This window comes from Taudactylus pleione, unplaced genomic scaffold, assembly GCF_031769625.1.
Source record: "Taudactylus pleione unplaced genomic scaffold, aTauple2 ptg000005l, whole genome shotgun sequence".
NCBI lineage: Eukaryota > Metazoa > Chordata > Amphibia > Anura > Myobatrachidae > Taudactylus > Taudactylus pleione.
In genome coordinates, this window is record NW_028284408.1 from 25,920,528 (window position 1) to 25,934,337 (window position 13,810).

A 13,810-nucleotide genomic window follows, 5' to 3' on the forward strand; every position below is an offset into this window, starting at 1 on the left:
GGCCATGCTCTCTGACCTCTCTCTTCCTCCTTACTTCCCCTGATATTTTGGTGAGTAGATAAGGGCCAAAGGTCACTGGAGACTCGGGTTACTTTCTCGGATGCTGCACCACCCTGCTTACCACCACACTAGGGGTCTCCTGCACTCCCCTAATTCCCATCATCCTAATAAGGATGTAATGCATAAGGATTCCGGCCATCCACATGGCTATAACCAAACAAGCAGCAAGTACCACCAATTCTGTAAAGCGCCAATCACATTTCCCTTTCTTACTCTTGGGACGGACAAAACCTGTATGCCAGGCCTCTCATTCTCCATCCTTTCTACCCTAGTCATGACCAGGCTTACTTTCCTTGGAACAGCCCTTCCAGAGCTGGGGTCAGGTCAGTCTCCTCGTTAGCTTCGTCTGCCAGAGAGCTGACGGGTATGGATCCAGTTACCCTCTTGCAATGTGAAGCATGAATCCAGGTAGGCTTTTCTGCGACCGTGACAGCAGTTGAAGTAGTCAGCAACACCTGGTAGGGTCCTTCCCAGCGGTCTACAAGGGAACCTGAATGTAAAAAATTGCACACCATTACAAATTCTACAGGTTTGACAGTGTGACAATTCAATTCAGTATTATTGGAGGGCTGGCTAGCTATCACACCCTTGTGTATTAATCTGAACTGCTTCTGCATGGTAAGAACATACTTGGTGGTTAAGTCATGTAGAGTGGCATGACTCTCTTCTGGGCCTAGCATTAAGTTTGGGCACCGGCCAAACAAGATCTCATAAGGAGAGAGATTTAGAGGAGGTTTAGGAGTTACCCTTATGCTGTGGAAGACTTTGGGCAGTGGCTCCACCCAAACCATCCCTGTCTCTGTGGTGACCTTTGATAACTTACTCTTTATAGTAAAGTTAGCTCGTTCAACTTTTCCAGAAGATTGAGGTCGATAGGGACAGTGTAATTTCGACTCTATTCCCATAAGTCGACACATCTCCTGAAACACCTGTTCTGTGAAGTGTGTGCCCTGATCGGATTCGATAATATGTGGCATACCATATCTGGATACAAATTCTTGTACTATTTTCTTTGCTGTGAAACTAGCTGTGCATGCTACAGCTGGAAAAACTTCAACCCACCCAGAGAAGATATCACAGGTTACCAAAACATACTTAAAGTTCCTGCAGGGTGGAAGTTGTATGAAATCAATCTGTATTGCTTGGAAAGGTCCTCGTGTAGGCGGAATATGCATCACTGGGGTTGGGACCGTTTTGCCTGGGTTTTTTCACAAACAGATAAGGCACGACTGTACTCTCTTACTTGCATATAAGGAGAACCCTGGAGCACACCAGTATAATTTGACCGTCCTCACCATGCCCTCCTTTCCAACATGCATAAGCCCATGGGCTACCTCAGCCAAGCCAGGCAATAGTGATTTAGGTGCAACTGGTCTTCCCAATTTGTCTCTCCAAACTCCCAGGTCATCTGTTTCACATCCCTTGGCCTTCCACGAGGAAATTTCCTTCTGTGAACAAGACTCATATAGGCATGTTAATTGCTCATACATGACAGGTTGGAACATATGCAATGACACAATTGGTTCTAACTGTGGGACCACATGTATTTGATCAAGGGCAATATGAGCTGCTTCCATAGCCGCTTTCTTTGCAGCGGCATCTGCCCTTGCATTCCCCAAAGAGACTGGGGGCCTGATTCAGAGCCGGACGCTCTGACCAGAGCGCTTGCTCTGAATCAGGGCCCTCCTACATGAAAATGGAGCGGCCTCTTGGACGCTCGCATAGCTGTGGGTGACCACCCACAGCTATAGCAAGCGTACATGATGATGGTCACGATGGTCAAGACCATCAAGACCATCGGGCTTGCGATGGAGACCCTGCAGTAGGGTCTCGCTGCCGCAAGCCCTGGAGTGATTTTGGCTCTATCAGAGCCAAAATCACTCCCACTGACATCACTACTGATGTCAGTGGGGCCGGCTTCAGACGGTAGGCATTCCCATGGGAACGCCTCCGTCTGGCAGCCACGCCCCTGGCACGCCCACCAAAGGGGGCGTGCTGTCAATCAACATCGACAGCATGCCCGCTTTGGTGCGAGACCTGGAGCGACAGCTATCCCGTCGCTAGCCGGGTCTCGCGCATGCGCACGACGGAGCTCCCTCCGTCGTGCGCATGCGCAGTAGGGCACCATCGACCCGCTTGCGAGTGTCCTGCGCTCGCGAGCAGGTCTGAATGACCCCCTGAGTCTTGGTGACTGTGTGCCTGACATTTTATCACGGCCACCTCCTTTGGAAGTAATACTACCTCCATTAAATATTTGACAATGTTCGCATGAGATATAGGAGTCCCATTAGAAGTCAAAAAGTTCCTTAGTTTCCAAATGGCCCCGTAATCTTGTACTACACCATAGGCGTATTGTGAGCCTGTATAAATATTTACAGTTTTATCCTTTGCCAATTGGCATGCTCTGCCTAGCGCAATAAGTTCTGCCTTTTGTGCTGAATGTGGTGGAGGGAGAGCATGCGCCTCAATTGTATCAGTATCACTCATGATGGCATATCCTGAAGTAAGTATCCCTTTCTCATTCTGCCTGTGGCAACTACCATCAACATAAAAGGTTAGTTCAGCATTTTCTATGGCTGTGTCTCTGATGTCAGGCCTTGGGGTACAAAGATATTGTGTTAGTGTTTCACAGTCATGATCATCAACATTTTGGACATTTCCCTTACCCTCCACCCCTTGTGACTCTTCAGTCACACCTGGGAGAAATGTAGCAGGGTTAAGTGTAGTACATCGCTGCAAAATAAGGTTGGGAGGCATGAGTAAGGCCAATTCCCATTTGGTCAGCCTGGACGCTGTGATGTGCTTGGTAGCTGACCCATTCAATAATGCTGCAACTGCATGTGGGACATTTAGATACAAGCGATGTCCCAGAACTATATCAGCCGTTTTTTCTACCAGCAGAGCTGCACGCAAACATTGTGGTAGGCCTCTAGCAACTGTATCAAGCTGTGCGCTATAATAACCTAAAGGCCGATGACAATCGCCATGTTTTTGTGTTAAAACTCCGGCTGCACATCCTGATAATTCGGTGCAAAAAAGAAAAAATGGTTTAGTGTAACAGGGCAGCCCTAAAGCTGGAGCGGTTACCAGGGCTGCCTTGAGTAAATCAAAAGCTTGTTCTGTTTTATCATTATGTATGACCGGGTCTGGCTTTGTGATGGAAACCAGTTCCTGTAATGGCAGGGATATGGCAGCATATCCAGGTATGAATTGACGGCAAAAAGTGGTCATTCCTAGAAATGTCCGGACCTGCTTTTGTGTCCGGGGAATAGTCATTGCCGTTATAGCTGCTGTGCGCGTAGGTAACAGATGCCTGAATCCTTGTGACAAGCAGTGACCCAGGTATTGCACCCGTTCCTGCGAGAGTTGTAGCTTAGTTTTACTAGCTTTAAGTCCTATGCTGGCTAGGAATGTGAGGAGAGACAATGAATCCTGTAGTGAGGTGTGCAGCGATGGGGAACAAAGCAGTAAATCATCAACATACTGAATCAGCACAGAATCATATGTTGACATCCAATGTTGCAACTTATCATGTAGCGCTTGACTGAAATGACTAGGGGAATCAACATATCCTTGACTCAGTCTGGTCCAGGTATATTGCAGCCCTCAGTATGTGAAAGCAAAAAGGTATTGACAATCTGGATGTAGGGGTATAGAGAAAAAAGCTGAGCAAAAGTCTATTACCGTGAAGTACATGGCAGCACTTGGTATTTGGCTCAGTATGGTAGCAGGGTTGGGTACAACAGGGTGGCATGTTTGTACTACTGCATTTAGTGCCCGGACGTCCTGTACAATACGATAAGATTTAGAGGGTCCTGCTTTCCTTACCGGGAAAATCGGGGTATTGGCGGGGCAAGAACAACGAACCAGGACCCCCTGCTGGAGGAGAGAGGAGATGGTGGGAAACACTCCTTCCTCAACCTCAGGTTTTAGTGGATATTGGACAATGCGCGGGGCTTTTCTTCCCGGAAGTAGTGTTACCACAACAGGGGTAACATCCTGTAATAAACCTACTTCATCCTTGTGAATTGCCCATAGGACAGGGGGCACACATTGTAATACTGCCCTCATGCTCAGGGGACAAGTCACGCTGAGCATTTGGTACTGACTGAAATGTAAGGAGAGGTACAGGTACATCCAGAGATGCCTGAACAACAGATGCATGTGAACCAGGTACATCTAGAAACACACCATCCTGCGTACAGTATATTATGCCATTCATTTCACATAGTAGATCCCTACCTAGTAAATTTTGGGGGGCATTTGATGCTAGTAGGAAAGCATGTGTATCTTGCAGAGGTCCTATCTGCACCCGACTTTGTGATAGAACCGGGAATTGCTGGACTTGGCCAGATACCCCCACTGCTGCAACACTGTGTCCAGTTAGTGATTGGGTAGGTAGTGCCGTGCGCATGACTGACTGAGAGGCTCCTGAGTCCACCAAGAATTCCACAGGGACAGCATTTACTTTTAGAGTCACTGTAGGTTCATTCATGTTCACAGGCACTACACTGCAAACGGCGGACACAGGATTGCCAGACCATCAGTATTGGTGGTCCCACCGTCTTCCTCCATCCGTGGCCCAAGAGCGGCTATTGGCACTCAGTGGGGAACTTTGGTTAATTTGATTTGGGCCAGACAGGTTTAGACTACTCACTTGGGCTCTGTCTTGGGTTCTGGGTGGTTAAAAGGCACGGGGAGCATTATCTCTATTGTTTTTATATGATTGTGGACAGTTTCTGGAGATATGACCAGGCACGCCACAAGTAAAACAGATTATTTGTTGCGACCTGTCTCCCTGACGAGTGGGATTTGCCCACCTCTCAGCTGACTTCTGCTGAGCTGGGAAATTGGGCCCCCTTTGAGTCCTTTTTTGAAGATTTTGTGAAGACTTAAACTGGTTTGGTTTAAACTGGGTTTGGGTTATGGGCTCAACTACGAGTACACTAGCGGACTTAACTAAATTCCGCTCATGTCCCTGGGCTTCACCCACCACATCCTGCAGCGCTGCATCCCTCCATCCTAATTTGGTACTAGACACTAATTGTTTAAGTTTCGGGTTGAGTCTCATCATGAAACAGGAAACCAACAATGCGCGGTTTTCTGCTGCATCATCTGCCTTGATTGCACCAACTGTGCAACGAGGAACTTCTATTTTTAAACGGTCAAAATATTCTGAGACAGTTTCATTTGTCTTCTGAGAGACTGAGAAAAGCTTGTCCCACTGTGGCATGGGGGGGTACTTAAGTCTAAGATGTTGTATAAATTTGGCTACAGCCAGATTAACCTGTTCTTTCTCTACCGGGCCATCTCCAAATGCTATATCTGCTAGTATTTTATTTGCATCATTCTCTGCAAAGCAAACATTTATTACTTGGATTAAATCTTTAGCTGTAAACTGATGGATTCTATGTTCTCTAGAGATAAAATCACAAGTTAAAGTGACGTCTTTCCTAGGATCTGGAAATGCAGCAGCAATTTCCTTCAGATCTGTCTTAGTGAAAGGGTGATAAACCTCAAGCTCTGTAGGGGGAGTTGCTGGTGATATTTGCTGTCCCTGGGCATTTGCAACAGCTGGTCTACCAGGAATGATCATAGTACGCATAGGAAAAAGATTCTGGCTCTTTTTCCTTACTTAAGTTTCCCATAATGAGGGGCGTTCAGGGGAGTGGGCAACTAAAGCGAGTCCAGGGGAAAATTACTGGGATACGTGACTATTAAATGCAGAGTCTTCACTTTAAGGGGTATAAAGTGGTTCATTATAGTTCATCACAGTCTCTAATCAACAGGTCCATTGTCCATCTTGATTCTGGGTGCCATGATCATTTAGTCCTTTTCATCAGCGTTCCATAATCAATAAAGTTTCAGGATAAGTTTCTATTATCATCTCCATTTCTCATAATTCCAACGTGTCCTTATAACTCATAGTCCAATATAGGAATGAAATCACTTATTAGTATTTGGTTAAACCATTCCAAAGCTTTTCTGGTCACTGCAATAATCAGCTGATGACAGTTTAATGCATTCACATAAATTCACTTAACTTCATAATTATTTTAAACGCAATACAGCAGTATTTTATTTTAAACTTAACACCAATATTGGCCAAAGGCTGAGCGTGTTGGTTGACTAAACTAAAAGTGACAGAGCAGTGGTACAAACACATGGCAGTTTAAAAGAATATAGCACATCTATGAAAAGTAATTCTAAGTTTAGCTCAATCAAGTTCACTTCTTACAAACATCGGTTTGCACAAGATTGCAGGTGCTAGCTAGTGTCTGACAAACAAACATACACAGTGACAAGGACGCCTGCAGTCTTTTACAGGCTACCTACCCACTCCAATTCAGTCTAATGGCTATTATGTAGTATTGCAGCATGAACTAGTGCCCACACCCTTTCCATACACTCTCTTATGTGAAATGGCACCTGAAATCATGACTGTGGGACTCCAAAACATGTGAGATCCGGTTTCGAGATCAGAGATCCAAACTTGCCAGACAATCCAAACAAAACTCAATTTGATGAATTTATGAACCCAAAAATGATTCCGGACAATTGGGTTTTCAGTAAAACCGAATTGCTCATCTCTACTAGTTATTTTAACACTAGTAAAAGCATGTAAATGGGTATGAGACTCCCAGACCGACTTACACTTGCAGTTGAGAGAGGAGACAATACAGCAGCATTTTTTCTAGGATGCATTGAAGTCACTGACATGACATCCACTGACCCTTATCACCACATATTTACTATCATCATTCTAAATACCACAAACACAGCGGTTACATTACAAACGGCAACCACAGATTTTCTTAGCAATTTAGTATAAAAACAAAAACAAAGGAATATAAATATAAGGAATATAACTAACTTTATGATGAAAGTTTTATTGAATATTATTTTGTCTAATCATAAAACAAGCCAAACACATACAGATTGATCAACAGTTATCCCATACTGAGTTTCCCAGGTTATCCTACCAAGGTATCTGGGCAACAATTTTCTAATTATTACTCGTAGGTTTTAGATCAATATGGCTGAAGATACACTTCACAATTTTGGGATAACTAATGCTCATTGTGCGCATCCAGCAGGACGTGTTGTCAGGGGTGCGGGTACTAATTACCCACCTCGCACTTACTGGAGTTACCGGGCCCGGTGCCGCCCCCCTTTACATCACAGCAGCCCAGCACATGCTGCTGTGTGCTGGGCTGCACTGGGAGACTGCTCGCAGAGGCTAAGCATCAGCCACAGCTGTCTCCTTTGCCTGTGGGGGGCGCAATAAAGCTGGGCCAGGATGAGGGTCTCACAGCACTCCCCTTCCCAGCACACAGCATGTTTTCTCCTAAGGAGGCATGGCCACACCTCCCGTGATTAGGCCACACCCCTTTACCTGGGCCTGGTGCGGCTATCGGCGCGCCTGCATTCAGTCAGAGTAGACGGGGGGAGACAGAGCCTCCCCTGTCATACTCCTAAGATTTAATATAAAAATTATTAGAATAATGCAAAGATGATATTTATAACTTATAAACATTATAAACATCTACTTTGTTTACTGTAATCTTTTTTTATAGTTAACACTCACCAGTTTTGTGGAGCTCCCTGGGACTGCAGTTATACGAGATGAGGCTGCAACAGCTCAGCATCACTTTTTTATAGTCAGACACTGCTTGCAGAGCTGGGGGCAGGGCCACAGCACATAAAGAGAGCTAATAGAGCAGTGATTTTCAACCTTTTTCAACTCAAGGCACACTAAGTAAGATTTTAAAATTGCCAAGGCACACCAACCAGCAATACGGCATGCGCGGCCTATGAAAAAACATACTTATTGGCTACCACATTAAAAACACACCCATTGGCCTCCACAGGAATAAAACACCCTACATTGGCCTCCACAGGAATAAACACACATACATTGGTCTCCACATTAATAAACACACATACATTGGCCTCCACAGGAATAAAAAACACCTACATTGGCCTCCACAGGAATAAAACGCACATCCATTGGCCCCAGGGGTGTATCTAGGGGTCTGAGCGACTCTGGCAAAGTAAGGGACTGGGGTGTCCCCCCCTCCTATATTTTCAGAATGACATTCTCTGAAGGGGGAGGGGTTACTGGGTGCAGCCGTACAGTCCCTGCTCTGGTTCACTTCCCTGTCTGTGTTATTCTGCTCCCCCTCCTCCCCATCTGTGTGATTGTGCTGCCCCCTCATCTGTATTATTGTGTCCCCCTTCTTTCCATTTGTTATTGTGCACACCCCCTTCACCCCATCAGTGTTCTTGTGCTCCCTCCCCATCAGTGTCTGTTCTGTTCTCTCCCCCCTCCTCCCCATCAGTGTCCATTATTCTGCTCCCCCCCTTGTGTTCTCTCCCCCCCTCGTACCCATCGGTGTCCGTTATTGTGTGTCACCCCCCACCCTTCACTTACCAGCTTCTTATCTCTTCACATGTTCCAGTCTTCTTGGCTCCTCCTACACTGTCACAGCACTCTCCGCAGGTCTTCGAAGGGCTGGGTGACTGGCGGGGCGGCTGGGCAGACAGACAACAAGGCGTGTGTGACCTGTTATGTCACGCCGCCACATCTAGTTATGGCCCGGGCATGCTTGATCCTCCCAAAGGAGCTCAGCAGCAGCGCTGCCCAGTCCGTTCTATAATGTGACTGGCGGCTCTTGCGTTGTGGCACACTATACAACCAGTTGAAAACCGCTGTAAAAGAGGCATTCTGAGTATAGGGGGCAGGTCTTGAGCACTGATGGACACCTTAGATGTGTCATGTGACCAGGAAGTGCACTGCAATGTTTAGAGATTGGAGCAAGAGAAGACACAGTGATGCAGGTAGGAGAATCAATGGACACTGAAGCTTAGTGTAGTGAGGGGAGTTTTACAGGAATCTGTTCATGAAGCAGTAAAGTGTCCTGTTTAGCTGAAAACTATATGCATTAGCAAAAGATGGAGCTACTGTTGAGCCCATTGCGCAGTCCGTTTTTTGGCGATATGATTTTTCATCAAACAGAAGTTGTGAGTAAATGTAAACTCCAACAACTCAATATAAAAATCTACATTAGGACCTTCATATGCCGGGTTGTTGGTAATCAAATGTCTCTAAGATTCGCTGCATGGGGGATACACGTGTATAGGCTGGTCACATGCAGGTTGCCAACCAGTTGTTATGTGCTACACACGCCACCTCGCTTTCCTTAGAAGCATGTTAGAATCTTTAAGGTGTGTGAAGGTATTTTGTATACAAGGCTGTAAAAAAGCAACCAAATAATGGGCAATAAGTTCCAGGGTCGTAACTAGGGTGGTGCGACCTGTGCTGTTTGGGCCTGTCCATATTCTGGTTTATTATCATTCTCACTTGTAGCTTCCTCTTCTTTATCCCCAGCATCTCCTGGCCTCCCCTATCTATCTCTTCCCTGGCCCTTCCCTATGAGGCCATGGGCCTTTTTCAGGTGCACTCTCTTATGTCTCTATTTAAAAATGGTGGGGGAAGGTGCCAATGCTCTCTCTGGCACTGGGCACCAAAAAGTCTAGTTGCGGCTCTGATAAGTTCACACAGAGAACCCCTGGCCGAGATGGCAGGTCTTCCAGGGCGTCACGTCACTAAATTACCTCAATTAATTTAAAAGTTATAAGGAAAACTTTGGGGCCAATAGTGAGTGAAACACCTTATAAACATATCAAAGCTCTGGAGATATGTAGGGGCCTATTTACTATACTTTTCACCCTCGAAAATCCTGTGGAAACAGAAGTTTGTGTCTGACTTAGTATGCCTGGTATTTGCCAAAAGCTGAAAGCAGGAAATATCAGAGGTCTATTCTTTGTTCATTTAAGTAATGTAGATTCACAGTCCCCATTTTTTTTTCAATGGGAGCTGTCTCTTCTCTCTTTGAACCCTGATTTGATAGCTAATGTAATCTTTAGATGGTATTAGCCATTTCAGCATATAGGCTAATTTTTAAAAGTTTAGGAGAAGACTCTTTAAATTCCTCCCTGGCAGCCTACACTTACTTGTGTCGCCGGATGGGTGTCTATACACAATAGGTATGCCAATTGTGCACCTAGCAGCAAAGTTATACTGTAAGCTTTCACTGTACTATTGCTCTTCTCCTGGACAGGATTTTATGAGAACAACTGTCCTGGCAAAAGGTTTTTGATAAATTGCCCTGAAGAGTAATTTTTAGTGCCCATAGTGGTCTATGAGAAAAATGAGGTCATGCTGAGAGGCCAACAGTCTGTCACTTCCAGCACCGTTGCTTCTGGCATTTTCGAACAGCCTCCTCCATCAACATCCAATAATGTTCCCGTGGTTTCCAGTTCTTTCACCAGATACTGAATGGTGAATTTTGCCTGTGGTTTCTGACCTCCAAACTGCTCAATAAATTATCTTTGGCGTGTCTTTATCCTCTCAGTTTTCCAAGACGTCTGGACAATAAATACACGTTGTTCAGTTGTGTACTGGTTCATATTGGCATGTAACACACAGACATGATGAATGTGGATGCCTCAGTACACAACACCATTGGCAGAAGCAGGAATACCTACTGACTAGCAGTGGTGGCTACAGAGGAGGGTCTGCAGTTCAAATAAGGGAACCACAACAACTGCCATCCTCACTGACTCCCCTATTTGAATTTGCACTGCGCTGCTGACTAGGGAGGTGAACAGCTGGTCTGGGTGCTAATAGCAAACTCTTTCAACACTTGCTATGACTTCCTCGTGTTTCTCATATACCAAGGTATGTCTGTGTTACATTTCACTAAATTACATCAATTACTTTAAAAGTTGTAAGGAAAACTTTGGGGCCAATAGCGAGTGAAACACCTTGATTGAAACATTATACCCCAAAGCTGGATTTCAACAAAGTTGTTATTTTTCCATTCAAGATCTGCCTGATGTGACATGATGAGTGTGCATCACACTGCCTGATAGTGTCATGAGGAGGCTGTATCTATTCTGTAGGGCTTTAAAGCTATTTTATTAAATGTAACGTTTTATAGCACGAACTTGCCAATCTCATGCTGTCTGGTATTTATATTTAACAATCATGATCAGTTGTCAATCAGCATTGGTGGAAAATCCTGTAAGCGTAATGATTTGTATGTTCAATAGTAAACTGCAATAATTTGTTCTAATGTGAGACAGTTATCAGTCTGAGGCCCTGATTCAGAGCCGGACGCTCTGACAGAGCGCTCGCTCTGAATCAGGGCCGTCCCTCTTACTTTTTGGAGCGGCCTCCTGGCCGCTCGCATAGCTGTGGGTTACCACCCACAGCTATAGCGAGCGGCCAAAATGATGGTCGCGATGGTCAAGACCATCGCGACCATCAGGCTTGTGACGAGACCCTTGTGGTATGGTCTCGTCTGCCGCAAGCCCTGGAGTGCTTTTGGCTCTATCAGAGCCAAAAGCACTCCCACTGACATCCCATGGGAACGCCTCCGTCTGGCAGCGACGCCCCCGGCACGCCCACCAAAGGGGGCGTGCTGTCACTCACCATCGACAGCACGCCCCCTTTGGTGCGAGACCCATAATGACGGCTTGGCCGTTATTCGGGACTCGCGCATGCGCACTTGGGCAACATCGACCCGCTTGCGAGCGCTCAGCGCTCGCGAGCGGGTCTGAATCAGGCCCTGAGCTCACAGTGGTCAATGTATCCATCCTGTTTTGTCACTCAAATAAGTGGCCAAAGATCCCGCACCTTGGAGAGAAGAAATATTCAACTGTTCACAGATATATCATGTAACATAGCATTGGCTTTTTAAATGAAAATCACATATTTTTCTTTAAAAAGGAGTTAGTAAACTATTATGTATAAAGGAGCTCATTGGGGGACAAAATGTTCTAACACTAAAATGTGGGCAAAACTCAGAAAACTGCTATTTTTGGAGGTTTTATCGTATTGCCCATATGTACAAAGCTCCGGAAAGCAAAACTTTGTGGAGCTTGTACCCAGGCCGTAGAGAGCCAGGCCGAATCCGGGGAAAGGGATGTGGCTTAATTGTGGGAGACACGGCCACGACCCTTTCGAAAAAAAGAAAACCCCTATTGGTGGGGGGGGGTGCTCTGAGCCCGTGAGATCGCCCCCTCCCCCCCCTCACAGGTAGAGGAGAGAAGACTGCTGCAAGCAGTCTCCCACTGCAGCCCAGCACATAGCAGCATGTGCTGGGCTGCTGACAGGTAAGCGGGAGGAGGGGCAATTAGTACCCGCTCCAGCTCTCGTCACCCCTGCTTGTACGTAATAGGCAATGCCATCTTTAGATGGCACTGCCTAATAGAAGCCTATGGGCTTCTCACCACAGACTCCCGCGCTGCACAGGAGGACTCCCGGGTCAGAAACCCAGGAGTCCTTTCTTTGCAAGGACAGCTCTTTTCAGGAGAGCTGTTCTTTGCGATTTTAATCTCAATTGTACATACATACTAGCATTATTAGCGCCGGTAAGCATGCGGTAAGTGGCGGAATGTATTGCATTCAAATGCCATACCTGATACATTCTACCCTAGGGTTAAGGTAGGTTTCATTTCCTTTCATCAATGATGGTAAGACCTCCGCTTCAACTGATAGAAAAGGAAATAAAAAGACGGGTTGGAGATGGATAGAACTGTATATCTTACAGCACTTGAAGCATACACACAGTTACATCCAACATTTAAATTTTATTAAACTTTACTCAGGTATTTTATATATATATATATATATATATATATATATATATATTACTGTATATCCCCCTTCTATTTTGTATATGTGTTAAACGTGTGTTTGTTAACTCCCACAGTAACTGTTATTCCTGTATATTACTGGTAATCATCAAGGCAGCTGTCATGAATATCACTGCAAATAAATAATTTAATATAGTTTAAACATCAAGCCAGTTATATGACAATCAGTAAAAAGAGTTTCCTTTTCAATAATAAAATAATAATAATAATAAAGTACATAGATAATGTTATAGTGCTTATTTGGCTATGTTAGTGACAAGGTGTGAATGGCAGGTTTAAATTATGTCTAATCAGAGAAACCTGTTTTCTGTGTATTTGTCTATAAATTTGCTGATTACATTAAAGTTTTTTAAAAAGACCAGCAGGCTCCAAGGCTGGCGGGGAAGATTCCAACACAATCCAGAAGCTAGCTCTCCAGACCCGCTCATTCTGACAGCGACGACTCCATATCAAAACCCATTTATCTTATCTTTTCCTAAAATACAAGTGGAAAAACATCATGATATTATAATAATTATAATAATAATAATAATAATAATAATAATAATAATAATGTTAATTACAATTTGGTTTCATAACATGTTTTATATTTTATATATTTTAAGTGCAAAGAGATGCTTACAGTTCCCTACTATTATTGTGTTCTGCCTGACACAGCACATTCAGGGACTAAAGAATAAGAGGAAACAATGAGATATGGCTACATTCGTAAAACTCCATTAAACGTGCAATGTAATATGCTGGTGCTACATAAACAGATGTTAATTAAAAAAAAAAGCAATGCAGAACATTTCAGTCATTAAAAATAAAAAAAGACAAATTACACAGAACTGCAACCGATGCCATCGTCCAGGTTGCTAAAACCTTCAACTACAGCTCTAGTTAGTACAAACAGGGCTGTAAAAAGCCGGCTTCATTACTATCGAGGGGCGTGGCCTAATCACAGGAGGTGAGGCCACACCCCTTAGAAATCCTTTTTTTTTAACTATTGGCAGTGTGATTGCTCCCCCCCCCACATGCAGCA

The 13,810-nt window shown here is 44.8% G+C and overlaps 1 protein-coding gene across 2 annotated transcripts in view; it reads right to left on the reverse strand.

Moving 5' to 3' along the window:
• Positions 1 to 468: 468 nt before the first annotated feature.
• DDN (dendrin) overlaps positions 469 to 13,810 on the reverse strand; it is a 41,615-nt gene continuing 28,273 nt past the window's right edge. The window contains exons 5-7 of one of the 2 annotated variants that reach the window (XR_015879407.1): positions 13,125 to 13,261; positions 12,549 to 12,621; positions 469 to 550 (exon numbers count right to left, since the gene is read on the reverse strand). The gene's annotated coding sequence lies outside the window, so the exon portion shown is untranslated. Of the gene's footprint in view, positions 551 to 12,548; positions 12,622 to 12,830; positions 13,262 to 13,810 lie in introns of those variants that run through there. The other variant, XM_088479817.1, reaches the window with a different exon arrangement.